Source organism: Tachyglossus aculeatus, chromosome 15, assembly GCF_015852505.1.
Source record: "Tachyglossus aculeatus isolate mTacAcu1 chromosome 15, mTacAcu1.pri, whole genome shotgun sequence".
NCBI lineage: Eukaryota > Metazoa > Chordata > Mammalia > Monotremata > Tachyglossidae > Tachyglossus > Tachyglossus aculeatus.
In genome coordinates, this window is record NC_052080.1 from 25,211,368 (window position 1) to 25,226,524 (window position 15,157).

At 46.1% G+C, this 15,157-nt stretch overlaps 1 protein-coding gene across 1 annotated transcript in view; it reads left to right on the top strand.

Moving 5' to 3' along the window:
- Window positions 1-553: 553 nt before the first annotated feature.
- Window positions 554-15,157, top strand: part of MMD (monocyte to macrophage differentiation associated) — a 67,581-nt gene continuing 52,977 nt past the window's right edge. Inside the window, exon 1 of the mRNA XM_038757384.1 lies at window positions 554-574. The gene's annotated coding sequence lies outside the window, so the exon portion shown is untranslated. The remainder of the gene's footprint in view (window positions 575-15,157) is intronic.

Below are 15,157 nucleotides of genomic sequence, written 5' to 3' on the forward strand. Positions count from 1 at the left end.
GTTCAAGGAAATCAGTCTTGTGAGTCCCCTCCCCTTCCTCTTGGCAAGCCCTTTCCCCCTCCCCAGGCTGCTGAAACATCTCCGGCTTCATTCGGCCCCCCCAGTCCCAGAGGGACTGCCCATCTCTCCCCTGCACCCAGCCTCAAGAGCCCCTTCCTCTTGGTTTTGTTCTCTGTCTCCCCCTTTTAGACTGTGAGCCCACTGTTGGGTAGGGACTGTCTCTATATGTTGCTAATTTGTACTTCCCAAGCGCTTAGTACAGTGCTCTGCACATCGTAAGCGCTCAATAAATACGATTAATGATGATGATGATGACTCTTCTCCATCACCCTTGCACCCGCACACTCTCCAGGAGATGGCAGAACAAGAAAACTCCTGGGAAGTGAGCACATAACCAGCTGGGTGGCTGGGAGATAAGCAATCAATCAGTGGTATTTATTAGCACTTACTGAGCACAGGGCACCGTAATGAGTGCTTGAGAGAGGGAAGTCCGGCAGTGACCAACCCTCTTTCCAAAACTGCTAGTCCCCGGCTTCAGAGGGCAGGACAAGAAGAGTGGCTAACACACTTAGAGGTAAGAGGTGCAACAAATCCGGTCGGATTGGGTTGGGGGGCATAGAATCATTGTTACGCTGGTTTTATAGCCTCATCCAGCACTGTCTTAACCTCTCCTTGCTTCCCCAAGAACGATTCTTACCGGCTGAATACTTTCAGTAAAAGTTCGAGCTTCTGCTTTCCACGACCACGGGTCAGGATTAATTCCTAGGTTCTGAGTCACATAAACCCATCAGCTATTTCTAGCACTTAGGTATGTATACCCAGTCAATGATAGCCCGCCTCACTACTTACATCTACATGTTTATTCAAGTATACGTTCGGTTATTTGTTTTATGTCCTCCTTCCTCTCCCCCACCTCCCCCTCTCCATCCCCCCTGCCTTACCTCCTTCCCTTCCCCACAGCACCTGTATATATGTATATATGTTTGCACGTATTTATTACTCTATTTATTTATTTATTTTACTTGCACATATTCTATTCATTTTATTTTGTTAATATGTTTTGTTTTGTTCTCTGTCTCCCCCTTCTAGACTGTGAGCCCACTGTTGGGTAGGGAACAGCGTGGCTCAGTGGAAAGAGCCCGGGCTTTGGAGTCAGAGGTCATGGGTTCAAATCCCGGCTCTGCCAACTGTCAGCTGTGTGACTTTGGGCAAGTCACTTCACTTCTCTGGGCCTCAGTTCCCTCATCTGTAAAATGGGGATGAAGACTGTGAGCCCCCCGTGGGACAACCTGATCACCTTGTAACCTCCCCAGTGCTTAGAACAGTGCTTTGCACATAGAAAGGGCTTAATAAGTGCCATTATTATTATTAGGGACCGTCTCTATATATTGCCAACTTGTACTTCCCAAGCACTTAGTACAGTGCTCTGCACACAGTAAACGCTCAATAAATACGATTGAATGAATGAATGAATGAATGAATGTTATATCTGTTGGAGTGGAAGCTTACTGTGGACAGGGAATGTGTCATTTGCATGTTTTGTCCTTCCCAAGTGCTTAGTACAGTGTTTTGCACCCAATGGGCATGTAGTAAATGCTTCTACTACTTCTACTTTCCGCCCAGCAGTGACTGTTCATAGTCCAAAACTATGAGAGATCTAGGTGTGGTTACTAATCAACAACTTACATGGTATCAGGTGTACACCCTCCTCGGCTCTAATGTATGCATATGTAAACGATTATTCATTTTGGCCACTCTTGTAAATATTTTTATATGTGTCTTCCCCAGCAGCGTGGAAGTTCCTTGTCATCAGGGAATGCGTCACTTTGTTGTTGTCTACTTCCCAACTAGACGGTCACCTGCACATTCTCTTTGAGCGGGCACTGGGCACTTGGTGCCAAGGCAACAGTGGTGGGCAGGGTTGTTGTCGGTCAGGGTGGTAACAGAACCCATGAAGTCTGAAAGCTGATTTTCCCAAAGGGTAGATTTTCTAATAATAATAATGATAATAATAATAATGGCATTTATTGAGTGCTTACTACGTGCAAAGCACTGTTCTAAGCACTGGGGAGGTTACAAGGCGATCAGGTTGTCCCATGTGGGGCTCACAGTCTTCATCCCCATTTTACAGATGGGGGAACTGAGGCCCAGAGAAGTGAAGTGACTTGCCCAAAGTCACACAGCTGACAAGTGGCAGAGGCAGGATTTGAACCCATGACCTCTGACTCCAAAGCCCGGGCTCTTTCCACTGAGCCACGCTGCTTCTCTAAAATAAAGCTTTTATTCTCTGTGACTGTAGGGAGAGGGCTGCGATGGTAACCAATAATCCCACAGTGGTAATAATAATAATAATAATTGGAAGCAGCATGGCCTGGTGGATAGAGCATGGGCCTGGCAATCAGAAGGACCTGGATTATAATCCCAACTCTGATACTTGTCTGCTGTTTTCTCTGGGGCAAGTCACTTCACTTCTCTGTGCCTCAGTTTCCTCATCTGTAAAATGGGGATCGAGACTGTTGAGTCCCATGTAGGTCAGGGACTGTGTCCAGCCTTATTAGCTGGTAGCTTGTACTTAGTACAGTGCTTGGCACATAGCAAATGCTTAACAAATACCATGAATAAAAAGTGCTTCTTGACTTCCGCGCACTGTGCTACACCTTTGGGGTTCATCAGATACAGTCCCTATCCCATGGAGGGCTCATCGTGCGATGGAAGGAGAGCAGGCACTTTAACTCCATTCTACAGATGAGGAAACTGAGGCTAAGAGAATTTAAGTAACTTAGTTCCTCATGGGCAGAGAACGTGTCACTCCACTATTCTGCACTTCCCAAGCGCCCTATACAATATACTGCACCGAAAGGATGCACAATAAATGCTACTATTATCATCAATCGTATTTATTGAGCGCTTACTATGTGCAGAGCACTGTACTAAGCGCTTACTATTACTGCTACCATAAGAACTATGATGAAAAGAGCCCGGACTTTGGAGTCAGAGGTCATCGGTTCAAATCCCGGCTCTGCCACTTGTCAGCTGTGTGACTTTGGGCAAGTCACTTCACTTTTCTGTGCCTCAGTTCCCTCATCTGTAAAATGGGGATTAAGACTGTGAGCCCCACGTGGCACAACCCGATCACCTTGTAAACTCCCCAGCGCTTAGAACAGTGCTTTGCACATAGTAAGCGCTTAATAAATGCCATCATTATTACTACTACAAACTGTAAGCTTATTATGGGCAGGTAACATATCTGCTAATTCTGTTGTATTGTACTCACCCAAGCGGTTAGTACAGAGCAATGCACATAGTAAGCGCTCAGTAAATATCATTGATTCATTCAGCCATATTTATTGAGTACTTACCGTGTGCAGTGCACTGTACTAAGTGCTTGGCAGAGTACAGCACAACAATAAACAGACACATTCCCTGCCCACAACCGGCTTTGATTGATTCCCTTTAGACTGTGAGCCCACTGTTGGGTAGGGACTGTCTCTTTATGTTGCCAGCTTGTACTTCCCAAGCGCTTAGTACAGTGCTCTGCACACAGTAAGCGCTCAATAAATACGATTGATGATGATGATGATTTCTGCTACTGCAGCGGGCCGGACGCAGGGCCAGGAATAGAACCCGGGTCTCCTGACTCTCAGCTTTGAACTTATTCCACTTTCCTGCCTTTTCCAGAGGAACTGGGATGTGTAAGAAGGGGAGAGGGGCTTTCCAAGGTGGGGGGTAGGAGGGACTTTAGGGGAAGGATGATTTGTTGAGAGGCATCTGGAGCAGCTGCAGGCAGCGTGGAATTACAAGAAGCGGCTTAGGTTATTAAAGCGAGGAGCAGCGATAAGTGCCGCCCAACCCACAGAGGATCGAGGATTAGCGTATTTTTATCCCGAAGCCGGCGAAGCGGCCCAGACTGTCGTGAGACTGGGCCCGTCCATCCGTCCATCCATCATCCATCCGCTTGTCCGCCCACCGCCGGGTCTGGAGAGCCCCTCTGCGCTCCAGCCCAGCCCAAGCTCCCATGGAGTTCTACCTGGAGATTGACCCGGTCACCCTGAATCTGGTCATCCTGGTAGCCAGCTACGCGCTCCTGCTGCTCCTGTTCCTGGTCTCCTGTGTCCTGTATGACTGCCGAGGGCAGGACCCGAGCACGGAGTGGGCGCCCGGGCCGGCGGATGGGCAGCCGGGCCCGGACCCGCGGCGGGGGGATCCCGTCCGGCCCGGGAAGAGGGTCACGGCCGTGTAAGAGTGCCTGTCCCGCTCATCGGGTTTAAAGTCACCCGGCAGGACTCCCTCGGGTCTAGGTGAGTGGCAGCCCTGCCAGGCCTCTTCTGGTCTTCATTCCCCTGATTTCCCACCTGCCCTGTTGGGTGTGGAGCCGGACCGGGGGTGGAGGAGGGAGGGAGGTATGGGGTCTTCGGGGGTGAAGAGCAGAGTCCTGGGAGCTGGGAGACCCGGCTTGTAGTTCCAACCCTGTCTCCAGCCTCCTGGGAGACACTGGAGAAGTCACTTGGCCTCGCCGGGCCACAGTCTCATCTGTAAAATGGGGATAAAATACCCATTCTTCTTTCCTCTTAGACTGAGAGCCCCAATGTGGGTCAGGGACTGTGTCCGGTCCTGAGAGCTCAGCACAATGCAAGCACTTAGTAAAAACCATCATAATATCAATGTCAGTGATATTTTTTGAACACTTTCTATGTGCAGAGCACTGTACTGAGCACTTAGGAGAATACAGGACAGCAAAATTAGCAGACGCATTCCCAACCCATAATGAGTTTACAGTCTAGAGTGGGGAGACAGACATCAATATGAATAAGTAGTTTATAATTGGGCTCTGCACAATACAAGCCCTTAGTGAAAACCATCATAATATCAATCAGTGGTATTTTTTGAGCACTTTCTATGTGCAGAGCACTGTACTGAGCACTTGGGAGAGTACAGGACAGCAAAATTAGCAGACGCATTCCCAACCCATAATGAGTTTACAGTCTAGAGTGGGGAGACAGACATCAATGTGAATAAGTAGTTTATAATTGGGCTCTGCACAATACAAGCCCCTAGTGAAAACCATCATAATATCAATCAGTGGTATTTTTTGAGCACTTTCTATGTGCAGAGCACTGTACTGAGCACTTGGGAGAGTACAGGACAGCAAAATTAGCAGACGCATTCCCAACCCATAACGAGTTTACAGTCTAGAGTGGGGAGACAGACATCAATATGAATAAGTAGTTTATAATTTATAATATATAATTTAAAGATGTATCCGTGAGTGCTGTGGGGTTGGGTTGAATATCAAATAATAGTAATCATTTCTCTAGCAAGGAACACTCATGAATAACTAATGTAGAGATCACTCACTGCTAGATTAAAAGCTGTTTGAGGGCAGAGATCATTTCTACTCACTCTCTTGTACTCTCTTCAGGCTTAGTGCAATACTCGGCCCAAAATAAGCACCCACCACAGTACTTTGTACACGGTAGGCATCCATTACAGTGCTCTGCACTCTGCAGGTGATGAGTATTTATTTGGATTAATGCCCGTCTCCCCCTCTAGACTGCAAGCTTGTTGTGGGCCGGGAATGTGTCTAACAACTCTGTTATATTGTACTCTCCCAAGCACCTAGTGCAGTGATCTGCACACAGTAAGCCCTCAATAAATACTATTGATCGATTGAGTACAATGCTTTACGTGCAGTTGATGCTCAGTAGAGCACTCTGCAAAAAGTAGGTGGCCAGTACAGAGCTTTGCACACAGAAGGAGACCAGGACAACCCTCTACATGCATGCAAACTTGGAAAATACCATTGATTTTGAAGACTGTAAGCAGGATTGTGAGCTCCTTCGGGGAAGGGATTGTGTCTATGTACTATGTACAGACAGTGCTCTGTCTGTAGCAAGCGCTCAGTAGAAACCGCCGATTGATTGATTGACTTAGGGAAGATGCTATGGTAATGTTTTCAAGGGGATTTAAGAAGCTATGTGTCCTGAGTAGCTGTCTCTGCCCATCCTCCAGGCTCACCAGCTGCAGCTGTGGGCTGTGGGAGAAGCATCATTTCTAGCAGAATTCCCCGACAGTCTGACAGCTCTGGTTGACTCCAGAAGGCCTTGGCTGTCCAGAGGCAGAGGTGAGCAAAGATAAAACACAATTTTCTGTGCCAATCTCTACTTTTACCCTGTTGGCAGTACCAGCATTCTCGGCGAGAGCCTGTGGAACCAGGTTAGAAAAATCGTGGCTCCTTGCCCGTGGCCGATGCTAGTTTATTTCTTTCATGGTGTTTTTTAAGTCCCTACTATGTGCCGGTCAATGTACTAAGTTGTACCCGCTTTACAGGTGAGTTACCTGGGGCCAGAGAAGTGAAGCGACTTGCCCAAGGTCACACAGCAGACCTGTGGCAGAGCCGGGATTAGAACCCAGCTCCTTCCGACTCCCATTAGGCCATGCTGCTTCTCTTGTTTCTCTTGCTGTTTCTCCCCGTTCTACACCATCTCACCCGCCCTCACCCCAAGAATGCCACAGAAAAACGCCGGTGGAAAGTCCATTCCACATAGCCCGTTCACGTGTCTGTTATTCTGTTGGGCAATCATTGCAGCGAGGAAGTATGAACCTGGCCTTTATCAGACGACACGTGCTCAGAGATTTTCCGCGAACCTCTCCAGCTTTGGGCTGCTCTAAATATTCCGTGCAGGGAAAGAAGAGTCCGGGGCAATTGAGCATCCATCCTAATAATAATAATGATGGTATTTGTTAAGCGATTACTAAGTCCACTGTACTAAGCGCTGGGGTGGATACAAGCAAATCGAAATTGAAGATCATGATCAAGTCCCAGGGCCTCTTCTAGACTGTGAGCCCACTTTTGGGTAGGAACTGTCTCTATAAGTTGCCAACTTGTACTTCCCAAGCACTTAGTACAGTGCTCTGCACACAGTAAGCGCTCAATAAATACGATTGAATGAATGAATGAATGAATGAGTTGGACACAATCCCTGTCCCATGTGGGGCTCACATTTTCAATCCCCATTTTACAGGGAAGGTAACTGAGGCACAGAGATAATAATAATAAATAATAATAATAATGGCATTTATTAAGCGCTTACTATGTGCAAAGCACTGTTCTAAGCGCAGGGGAGTTTACAAGGTGATCAGGTTGTCCCACGTGGGGCTCACAATCTTAATCCCCATTTTACAGATGAGGGAACTGAGGCACAGAGAAGTGAAGTGACTTGCCCAAAGTCACACAGCTGAAAAGTGGCAGAGCCGGGATTTGAACCCATGACCTCTGACTCCAAAGCCCAGGCTCTTTCCACTGAGCCATGCTGCTTCTCGCCTTGAGCATTTATCTCTCTGTATCTGGGTCACAAACTCCAAACCAAAGGTCTTCCGGCCTCGACAGATGGAGAAACTGAAAGAGCAGTCAATGATGTAAGACTGCAAATTCCTCCAGGGCAGGGATTTTGTCTTCAACAATAATAACTGTGGTATTTGTTAAGCGCTTACCACATGCCAAGCACTGGACTAAGCTTTGGGGGAGATCCAAGATGGATCAGGCTCGACACAGTTTCTGGACCACACGAGGCTCACGATCTTAGTAGGAGTTATTTCACCCCTATTTTACCGAAAACTGAAACACAGAAAGGTTAAGTGACTTGCCCAAAGTCACACAGCACTGTTCTTTTCTTTTCCAAGTGTTTAGTATAGTGCCCTGCAATAGTAGACAGCATACATCAGGGAAGCAAAGCAGGCTGGCTCAAGAAGCATGGACCTGAGCATCAGAAGACCTCATCACAGCCCCCCAGTTTGCCTGCTGTGTGACCACGGCCAGTCATTTAACTTCTCTGTGCCTCAGTTTCCTTATCTGCAAAATGGGGATTAAATCATCCTCCCTCTGACTTGGACTGTGAGCTCTATATGGGACAAGGACTGTACTGAATCTGATTATCTTGTATATAGTGTCTGGCAGATAGTACCGTAGTACCATAAAAAAGCAGACTATAAATTCCTTGAAAGCAGGGATTGTGTCTTCTGATTCTCTCTTGTTTTCCCCCAGGTGCTTAGTATAGTGCTCTGTACTCACTAGGTGCTCAAGTAATATCGGTTGTTTTGAAAACTGGTGGCTTTGGGCAATGTTGAGACACCGTTGTTGGGTAGGGATTGTCTCTGTTGCTGAATTGCACTTTCCATGCACTTAGTACAGTGCTCTGCACATTGCAAGCACTCAATAAATATGACTGAATGAATGTATTCTCCCAAGCACTTAGTACAGTGTTTTGCACACAGTAAGTGCTCAATAAATATCATTGATTGATTGACTAATTGATGAAGTTGATGATAACTGCATTATTAGAGAACTTAGGGAACCCCTTTCTTCTGTTTGGTTTTGAAGATCATGATCAAGTCCCAGGGCCTCTGTGACCAAACCATCCAAGCTTTCTAAAAACCCCGCTAATCCTCTCGGTATGCCAACAAGATTATAACCCTGAAAGATCGCTCCTTTATTCCCAAACCAGAAAAATCCTCTCCTGCTTTTAATTTGCTCTGGTGCTTTCCACTTGGAAGCGTTTCAGGTGACGTTAATTCTGCCTCATTTTAAAGATGGCTGTTCCCCAAGTACCAACATAATCACCCTCTGCTACGTCAAACGGGGCAGGCAGGCGTGGGTTCTGTGCCAGTTTTACTTGGGAACTGTGAATAGATTTACTTTGTAGAGAGCTTCTTGCGCATTGGCTCCTTTCTATTAACTAATTAATTTTCTGGAGGGTTTTCTATCGCTTCATAAACCGATTCTTCACGGCTTGGGTGCGTTTTGAGCTGTGGAAATCAGTGTCTTGCAAGAAATATGAGAGCGTGATAAAGCCCAACCAATGATTTCTATTACTCGGGGAGTGATAGGGACTGTCAACACGAGATTGGCTGTTGGGACACATTTGCAGCTCCAAGTCGAGGGATGACGTTAAAGGCCTGGAAGAGGGAGACCAGCTAAGCCAAGGCAGATCATTCCGTCATCAGTAAGTGAACTCCCACTCCTCATGAGCTCCACTCTGGAAAGGAAGCTGGGTTCTTGGGGCCCAGGGTGGGACAATATTATTGACCGAGTTCAGTTCAGGTGACGGCCCTGCCTGTTTGTCAGAGGAAGACTCCCGCTCCCCCTTGGATAGGACCCCAGAAACTGGCTTCACGCTGGAAACTTTCCAGCTACCTCATCTAGCAGCCAGCCCCAACAGACCCCTTGGCAGACAAGTTGAAAATGGGGCTGACCTTCCCTCAGGGTCTCCAGCAACCCAGTAACAAAAGAAAACTGATTTTTTAAACGGTATTTGTTAAGCGCTTTCTATATACTAGGCACTGTTCTAAATGCTGCGGTAGATACAAACTTCTTTATATTAATGTCTGTCTCCCCTTCTAGACTAAGCTTGCTGTGGGCAGGGAATGTGTCAGTTTATTGTTATATTCTTCTCTCCCAAGCGCTTAGGAAAGTAGGGCTTTCCCTTTAAAGCCCTACTGAGAGCTCACCTCCTCCAGGAGGCCTTCCCAGACCGAGCCCCCTCCTTCCTCTCCTTCTCCCCATCCCCCCCGGCCCTACCCACAGGACCTGTATATATGTTTGTACAGATTTATTACTCTATTTTACTTGTGCATATTTACTATTTATTTTATTTTGTTACTATGTTTTGTTGTCTGTCTCCCCCTTCTAGACTGTGAGCCTGCTGTTGGGTAGGGACCGTCTCTATATGTTGCCAACTTGTACTTCCCAAGTGCTTAGTACAATGCTCTGCACACAGCAAGCATTCAATAAATATGATTGAATGAATGTAGTGCTCTGCACACAGTAAGAGCTCAAAAAATATGATTGAATGAAAGCTAATCATACACAGTCCCTATCACAGATGGGGCCCACCTAATTCACATTTTATAGATGACGTAACAGTTAAGTGATTTGCCCAAGGTCACACAACAGACACGTGGTGGAGGAAGGATTAGAACTCAGATCCTTCTGTCTCCCAGGCCCGTGTTCTAATCACTAGGCCATGCTGCTTCTCATTTCCATTGCTTTCCCAGCGGTGACATGCCATCTGTTTCACCTCCATCACAATCCTGAGCCCAAATGCGCCTGAGCCCCCCCTCTGCCTCATAATAATAATAATAATAATCAATCGTATTTATTGAGTGCTTACTGTGTGCAGAGCACTGTACTAAGCAATTGGGAAGTACAACCTGGCAACATATAGAGACAGTCCTTACCTAACAGTGGGCTCACAGTCTAGAAGGGGGAGACAGAGAACAAAACAAAACATATTAATAAAATAGAATAGATATGTACAAGTAAAATAGAGTAATAAATACGTACAAACATATATACAGGTGCTGTGGGGAAGGGAAGGAGGTAAGGGGGGGGGATGGAGAGGGGGATAATGATGATGGTATTTAAGTGCTTACTATGTGCCAAGCACTGTTCTAAGCCCTGGGGTATATAAAAGGTAATCAGGTTGTCCCACATGGGGCTCACTCTCTCGATCTCCATTTTACAGATGAGATAGCTGAGGCTTAGAGAAGCTATGTGACTTGCCCAAAGTTACACAGCTGACATCTTCTGATTCCCAAGCCCATGCTCTTTCCATTAAGCCATGCTGCTTCTCTTAATAGATGCCTAGTGGAAAGAGCTGGGCCTGGGAGACAGAGGACCTGGGTTCTGATCCAAGCTCTGTCACTTGCCTGTTGTGGGACTGTGGCAAGTTACTAAACTGTTCTGTGCCTCAGTTTCCCTAACAGCAAAATGGAGATTAAAACTGTGAACCTCATGTGGGACAGGGACTGTGTCCAACCTAATTTGCTTGTATCCACCCCGGTGCTTAGCAGACAGTAAGCTCTTAAATACCACAATAATGATGATGATTATTATTACTTGTTCTCTCTCCTACTTAGGCTCTGTTTGATCTTATCTTTTATCTATCCCTGTGCTTAGAACACTCTTTGGCATATAGCAAGCCCTTGGCACTAGTCAGGTTCTAATATTGTGGTATTTGTTAAGCACTTACTATGTGCCAGGCACTGTCCTATGTGCTGGGATGGACACAGGCAAATCCCTATTTTACAGATGAGGTAACTGAGGCCCAGGGGAGTAAATTGACTTGCTCAAGGTCGCACAGCAGACAAGCGGCAGAGCGGGGATTAGAACCCATGACCTTCTGACTCGGCTTCTAAGTAAGCACTAGCCGGGTTCTAATCCTGGCTCTGCCGCTTGACTGCTGTGTGACCTTGGGCAAGTCACTTAACCTTTCTGTGCCTCAGTTATCTCATCTGTAAAATGGAAATTAAGACTGCGAGTCCCATGTGGAACTATCTCCAGCCTGATCACCTTTTATCGTGGCTCAGTGGATAGGGCATGGGCTTTGGAGTCAGAGGTCACGGGTTCAAATCCCTGCTCCTCCAATTGTCAGCTGTGTGACTTTGGGCAAGTCACTTCACTTCTCTGGGCCTCAGTTCCCTCATCTGTAAAATGGGGATGAAGACTGTGAGACCCCCGTGGGTCAACCTGATCACCTTGTATCCTCCCCAGCGCTTAGAACAGTGCTTTGCACATAGTAAGTGCTTAATAAATACCATTATTATTATTATTATTACCCCAGCACATAGAGTAGTGTCTGGCACATCGTAGGCACTTAACAAATTTGGTTTTTGAAAAATAGTGACTACCACAGTTATTATTATTATTATTATTACTGTCAGCCCTGTTCCTTCCTCAGGATGTCATTCTGAGAAAATTTCAACTGGCTTCCTTCATAGGCAGAGATAAGGACAAGAGCAAAGAGGGAGTAAGAAGCCTGTCTGGGACCTACATTTCCTAGAATCCCCTGGGAATGAGGGACAGTCCAGCTGGATGAAGCCTGGGAATTTCAGGAAAAGGTTCGCTCTGGTTTCTCTCGCTTTGCTCTCTTGCCGTGGAACTGTACTGATAGCCTTGTGGATGGTCCTACCGTGGATTTACCATGAGGACACCGTCATCCAATGATGACTGTAAAAGAAACTCTAAAGATTTATTCACTCATTCAGTGTTATTTATTGAGCCTCTACTAGGTGCAGAGCACTGTATTGCATGTTGGGGAAGAGTAAACTGAAAGATAGACTAACAGTGCTCTGAACACAGTAAGCGCTCAATAAATACGATTGAATAAATGAATCAACTAGACACGGTCCCTGGCCCAAATAGGGGCTCGCAGTCTAAGAATTGGGAAGCAGAAGTAATAGCACTTTTGATGTACAAAGCACTCTGCACTGGGAATAATAATAATAGTGGCATTTATTAAGCACTTATTATGTGCAAAGCACTGTTCTAGGCGCTGGGGAGGTTACAAGATGATCAGGTTGGCTCACAGTTTTAATCCCCATTTTACAGATGAGGGAACTGAAGCACAGAGAAGTTAAGTGACTTGCCCAAAGTCACACAGCTGACAATTGGCAGAGCAGGGATTTGAACCCATGACTTCTGACTCCAAAGCCCATGCTCTTTCCACTGAGCCACGGTGCTTCTCAAGATGGGAAAGAAGGCGAGTAAGAGTAGTGCAGAGTTCCTGGCCCTCAAGAGGCTCATCGAGTAAGAATGAAGGGGACAAGTAGAAAGGACATCCGCGGAAAGACTGAAAGGATAAAAATCAAGTAACATAAGACAAGGATGACATGAGTAAAACGAATAAAAGCTCATGTTAGCATGCTTAAGGTGTTGTTTTCGAACTTTTGCTGTTCAGTTCAGAGTCCAACAGGGCATGTTTGTAGAAGCCTGTGTGTCTAGGGCTGTGTTTTTCGTTTGGATTTGATGTAGTGTTCTCCACTCCCTGGGCTTCAAAATGTTTTCTTTGACCCTCTTGCTTCTAATTATTCTATATCAGCTGGCCACATAGCAGCTGTTTGAGTATCCTGCTGCCAATCTCTCCTGCTGGTTTCGGGGTAAGAGGGCTCATTTGGTTTTCCAGGACTCTATTGCCTGGCCTGTCTTGCCTAATGTAACTGAGCTAGGGAAGGGCAGCAACGTGGAGATATGAATCTTCATTTCCTACGGCTGAGAGCCCCGATCTGAGTTCTTGGAAATTTCGGCAATAAGCAGGATCATATTTCAGAGACCTGCATCATTCCCTTCCCGTGCGGTGTGGGTAGGGAGGGTGAGCGGCATATTGAGAATACAGGATTCTGGGCCCCGATGGGGATTACAAGACTAAGACCAGGGATATATCTCTCTCAGGTTCTCTAGAAGCTGCTGTCATGGGAGGGGTGCTCATTTAAGGTAGCCTTATAAATAAGTACCGAAATGTCTACAAGCCTTCCCTCTACATGGACTCACCCACAAAGCTGAATTGTCTGGAAGTTCTTATTGAGAAATCCTGGTAAGAGTCCAAGGGGAGGAGGTCCTTAGCTTCTTTCCACCAAACCTTGGTCCTAAATTAAACCTTGCGAAGCAGCGTGGTCTAGTGGAAAGAGCACGGGCTTGGGAATCAAAAGGAACCGGGTTCTAATCCCGGCTCTGCCACTTATCTGGTGTATGACCTTAGGCAAGTCACTTAACTTCTCTGTGCCTCAGTTACCTTATCTGTAAAATAGGATTTGACTATGAGTCCCATGTGGGACGTGGACTGTGTCCAACCTGATTAGCTTGTATCTACCCGAGCGCTTAAAACAGTGTTTGGCACATAGTAAGGTGTTAACAAGTACCATAACTATTATTATTATTATTACCCCAGTGCTTAGCACAGTGCCTGACACCTAGGAAGTACTTAACAAATATAAAAAAACTAAACCTCAATCAATAATATCTATTGGGGTCATAGAGTGCAGGATACTACACTAAGCTCTTGGGAGAGTATGACAGAACAAGTAGATATATATATATGTTTGTACATATCTATTACTCTATTATTTTACTTGTACACATCTAGTCTATTTATTTTTTGTTAGTATGTTTGGTTTTGTTCTCTGTCTCCCCCTTTTAGACTGTGAGCCCACTGTTGGGTAGGGACTGTCTCTATATGTTGCCAACTTGTACTTCCCAAGCGCTTAGTACAGTGCTCTGCACACAGTAAGTGCTCAATAAATACAATTGATATGATTCCTGCCTTCGAGGAGTTTACAATCTACTGTGTGCAGAACACCATACTAAGCATACATATCGGCTGGGGACTGTCCAACCTGATTAACTTGTATTTTCCCCAACACTTAGAACAGTGCTTGACACAAAGTATGTGCTTAACAAATACAATAACGATAATAATGGTTCTGAGCCCTTGAGAGAATCCAAACAAATTAATAGACATGTTCCCTGCCTCCAGGAAATAGGTTAGTCTGGGGGCTTTGAGTCTTCAAAATATAGAGTTGAAGATAATGATCTTGTTGTGGAAACTTGTACACTATCATAAATAAGAAGCCCAAACAGTAAACAATTTAGTCAGTTCCTATGTGGGATGATTATACTCGATCTTGATCTTAATTATCATATTAGGCACTGAAGAGTCCCCACAGGCTTAAGCCATTCTTGAAACCTGCAATTACCACCACCAGTTTTCAGCTGGAGAAGCAGCGTGGCTCAGTGGAAAGAGCACGGGCTTGGGAGTCAGAAGTCATGGGTTTGAATCCCCGATCCACCGATTATCAGCTGTGTGACTTTGGGCAAGTCACTTAACTCCTCTGTGCCTCAGTTGCCTCATCTGTAAAATGGGGATTAAGACCGGGAGCCCCACGTGGGACAACCTGATCACCTTATATCCTCCCCAGCGCTTAGTACAGTGCTTTGCACATAGTATGTGCATAACAAATGTTATTATTATTATTATTATTATTATTATTATTATTATTATGTTGAAGGAGAAAGAGGCTGAAATGGCTGAGCCCAGGGTTTGGAAATAAGGAAAGAACCAGATAGGAGGCAGACGCCAAGTGCTCCCTGGTGCCCCAACCTGAATGGTGGTGTTGCTCCCTCCTCTCCCCCTGGCCTTCCCCCTCCTGGGGTCCAGGTTGGTGGACTCTGTTCCTGCAGTGACCTTTGGAGTGGACGTCCAAGTTGCCCAGAGAAGCATCTCTGAACCTGGGAACACTGGTCAAGGGGGCGTCTAGAATGTGGTTCATTCTGGTAGACTGCAAGCTCCTTGAGGATGGGGACCATGTCTACCAACTCTACTGAACT